Source organism: Marmota marmota, unplaced genomic scaffold (assembly GCF_001458135.2).
Source record: "Marmota marmota marmota unplaced genomic scaffold, marMar, whole genome shotgun sequence".
NCBI lineage: Eukaryota > Metazoa > Chordata > Mammalia > Rodentia > Sciuridae > Marmota > Marmota marmota.
In genome coordinates, this window is record NW_026000172.1 from 1416675 (window position 1) to 1421328 (window position 4654).

A 4654-nucleotide genomic window follows, 5' to 3' on the forward strand; every position below is an offset into this window, starting at 1 on the left:
CTGGGCACCCTGCAGGAGACCGGGAGCCGCCCACCCTGGTGTCACCCGAGAAACCCAGGTCCGCACGGGGTCTTTGGGAGTCCATTTGCACCTGTCTGGATGGGATGCTGTCACCGCTCACTCGGATAATGCGCTAGTCTCCTGAGGGACTGGCCTGTACCCAGACCTGACCTCTTCGTTCTGTCCCCCAGAGGCCATTACTGTGTAAGAAACAATCCTAGGCTTGTGTCTCCCTAGACGATTCCTGAATCCCCATTCAGTCCCGTCCCTGCCTACAACCGGATCGCCACCATAGGTTCCCAAATTGCCCCTAGCTCTGTTGCCGCAGGTGCTCCGGACTTTCCTATGAGCTGTCTCCTCCCGCCACCATGCTCTCGGGGCCTCGCTGCTGGCTTTAGTTTCTTCAAGCCTCTGCTGAAGGGCTGGGTGAGCTGGAAGCCGCTACCCCTGTCGGGAGCCACACTGGCTCCAACGTAAACATTTTAATGTACTTTACACCCGACGTAAACATTTTGATGTACTTTAAGAACATTGCTTTAAATAGTATTTGTCTTGACCACTGAATTTCGTGGTGCCCCTAGATTTTGCACTCCAGTCGGGAGCCGGGTTTTGCTCACCCCTGTGGCGGGCCTGGATGGCCCTCTGGTACACAGGAGAGCTGTGTCCTCGTCCTGAGCTTTGCCAGCTTCCCACCCTGCCCGGTCCTCTGTGGTGCTGTCTCTGCGCCTGTTCTCTTGCTGATGCTCACAGCCTGTAGCATTCTGCAGCATAGGAGAGACCCAGTGTGAGCCTTCTCTAAGGAATCCGCCCAGGAGGGCTTTGGGGAAGAGGCAAGGTGAACTCAGACCTTGGCAGAAAAGGGCCAGACAGATAGAGGCTGTATAGAAGTGGAGGTGTATATACGCACATGCTGGAGAGAGGCTGGAGACAGACTGGTGCACCTTGGTGTCCTCTGTGGCCAGGCGTCTCCAGGGAACCCACAACCCACCTGAGATGTGAGGTTTGTAAATGCTGTTTGACTCAGTTTCAAGGTCCTGGCTGGAGACTAGTCAGTTCCCTTCTTATCACATTCTCACGCTCCAGGCCACTATGCGGCCACTCTAGACACCCCAGGGTCAAGGACCAGACACTGGAGACAGCTCTGGCCAGAGCTCACTAGAACCATCCTTCCTGAACCTGGTATTCCTCCTGCCGCTTTTCTGCCCTCCTAAACCACAGGGTGGTGTTTGCTGACAGGTCCTCCCTTCCTCTGACTGTGACCCTGCTTGAGCCCTGATCCCCCAGGGAACTGGGAGAATAGAAATGTGGAACTCCAGTTTCTCTCTCCTGGTCTGCCTCTGGCCTCACCATACCTCACTCAAGGGGAAAGAGTTAAACAAGTCTCCGCAGAGGAAGGTTTGGAACACTCACTAGGCAGATGGAATGCCAAAACCAGACCAGGAGAGCAGGCACCAAGGTGGCCTCCTGAGACGCCCTTCCTGGGCCCTCCACACACCCTGGAGAGATTGGAAGATGGGTTATGGGCATTATCAGAAAAGGATGGAACCCACACTGCCTCCTTCCCAGAGCACACTCCATACTTCAGGTGGAATTCTCAGGTTCAACTGTTGCAAAGAACAGAAGTTTCAGTTACCAAAATAAAACTCTTCATGGGGTTCAAATGTGTGTAGTCTGGAAGAATAGACCAGCCCCAGCTCTCCTCTGAGAGGTGGGAGAGGGCTCCTCCCGGCCCAGGGCTGAGGGGCAGAGGAGGGGAGGCAGAGGAGAGCCGTGTAGCCCTCTATCTGTCTCAGTGCAACTGTTGCACAAGGCGTCTCTGCACACTGGGCCCTCTGTGTTGTCCTTGACCCTGGAAAACGTGGGCTGGGAATGAACTCAGCCTTCTGGACCATGGGGCTCCTACAGCCCGTCTCCTGCTCCACTCTGAGATCCTTTTTGTATGAACCTGCGTCTTCTTTCTTTCTGCCACCCCCGTGCCCGCCCTTCCCGCTTCTGAAAAGGGCTCTCCACTTTTTACTGGGGACTGATTCTCCCACATTCCAACCTTAGAAATTCTGACTCTGCGCCCTTTGCCGTCCCCACCTTGATTGGCTCATGGAAGCAGGAGGGTCACCAGACAAACTGGGTGAAGTTCTCGGCTAGGATTCTTTAAATGGAAAACGGGAAAAAGACTTCTGCTTCCCGATGAAGCTCCAATCGCCAGGGGAAAGGCCCTCCTATTGTAACAAGTAGAAATCAGGGAGGTGGAAATGAGGAGAGTCTTGGACTCAGGTGGAGAACCCAGAGCCCAGAGCAGGGGAGGCAGAGACCAGGGCTTAGAGAAGCCAAAGTGGCTAGACCCCCAGTGCACAGGGTAGGGGCTGAACTAATCCAGTCCTGAGCAGGCACAGGATGAAATTCCACTGGGGGGGGGGGGATCTACTGGGAAGAAGGAGGCCACGCAACACGGGTGGTTATCTTCACACCAGCCGAAACAGAGAGGCCTCTTACACACCGCGCATGCAGCACACAGAGTCCCCAGGATACCATCTTACTTGTGGGACTAAATGAGTCTTGAAACACTGACCTTCCTTAAAATTTAAAATCAAGCCTCAAAAGGCTCAAACTGATCCCAAGCACCTTACATGTGCTTAGGCATACACCTTAAAGAAATTGAGCACCCACTAAAATAAAATCCACAGCTCTGCTATGGCTCAAACATCCCTCTAGAAGGTGGGTGGAAATTTACCTGGCCGCATGCTGTTTGGGGAGGTGGGGCCGCGAGAGAGTTGAGGTGGATCTCCCCAGGAGGGTTAGCCATAGGGAACGCAGCTTCTTCTGCTTTCTCTGGCCCCAGTCCCCTTGCTCTCACCAGGCGAGGCCCTTGCTGGGTTACCATGCCACAGGAAGACCGGCCCCCGATGTGACCCTTCAGCCTTGGGCTGCCCAATCTCCAGAGCTCTGAGAAACACATTTCCTTTTCAAATAAATGATGGAGTCTGTGATGTTCTGTCATAACAGCAGGAAAACGGGCTAAGCCAAAGTGTGACACACAAACAAGAATCATCAGGTGGAGATCCTGACTCCATTCAGACGAGAAATCAGTCAACTGAGACAGGCCCAGAAATGGTGGACTAAGAAGGCAGGGTCCTTAGATTATGTAATGTTTGAACAGACATTTCACCGAGAAAAAAATAAAAACGGCAAAATAAAAATGCATGAAAAGATGTTTAGCACTATCCATTATTAGGGAAATAAAAATGGGAACCCTGAGGCGTCCCTCTCTGCAGATACCGAAGAATGGCTACAATTACAAGGACTGACCTAGCAGCTGGAATTCTGCGCTGCTGGTGCAGGGTCCCGACTGTCCCCTGCAGGCCTGTGTATTAAAGGTTTGTTCCCAGCGTGGGCGGTCCACAGATGGAGCCTCAGAGGTGGGGTCCAGTGGGAGCTCCCCAGGAGGAGCCAGTCCTCCCCTTCTCTTTTGCTTTCTGGCCAGGGGTGACTGGCTTTGTTCTGCCACTGGCCCTGCTGTGAGGTGCTGCCTCGGCAGGGGCCCCAAAGCAGCAGGGTGGACCAAACCTCCAAACTGTGGTCAAGTGGCCATAAGTTGGCCATCTCAGGCCTGTGTCTTGGCCACAGTGGGAAGGCGGAGTGGCACAACGACGTTTGGAAAATGGTCAGGTAGGGTTTTTATATAAACAGAAATGACTCCTTTTGTGTGTTTATTAGAGCATTAGAGTCATACGTAGTAGTGGGGCTCATTTTGACAGGACCAGGCTTGTAGGGAACACAACGCGCTCCATCCAGTCCCCAGTATTCTCCCTCCCTTCCACCAAGGGACACAGGGCAGCAGGGGAAGGGCACAAGCTGCTGGCACAGGCAGCTGTAGATGAAGCTCACCCCTCAGTGAAGCTAAGTACAAGTGTTTTAAAAACATTGTTCCAACACATGGGATGTGAAGCTCTGTAACGGTAGATGCCCATATTCTTAGGGGTGTTTTCCTTATTGATTCATTTTTAAATGTTTACATATTGAGAAATGAGGCTTTGTCATCCACACTCCGATGTCATTCTCAGCTGGTCACTTTCTTCGTCAGATGGCTCATGGTATTTCTTCCTGTCAAAATTTTATGTAGTCATATTTTCATAATTTTGGGATTACACGGATCGTGTTTTGCAGGGGCCTTTCACACACTAAGACTGTATTTTTTTTTGATAGTTTAAAATTCAAAACTCCCCATTTTTCTGCTTTTATGGTTGCAGTGTTACACCCTGTGGTTCATGTTAGAGGAGTCAGCTGGCTGTCCTGAGAGGCCTCCCTGCCCTCTGCACTCTGTCCTACTGTTCTCTTCTTGGTCGGAATGACACTGAATTTGTAGATCAACATAGAGTTGGTATTAGCAGGAGATGGGCTGCGGCTCAGAGGCAGAGTGTTTGCCTCGCCTGTGTGAGGCACTGGGTTCGACCCTCAGCACCACATATAAATAAATTAATAAAAAATAAAGGTGTAGTGTCCACTGACAACTAAACATATATAAAAGAATTGGTGTTGGTGTGACATATGATTTCTATTCAAGAGCAGGTTCTTTGTTTTCATTTACTCAGATCTTCTTCTGTGTCCTTAAGAGTATTTAATTTTTTTCTCTTAAAGTAGATCCTGCACAGTTCTTCAC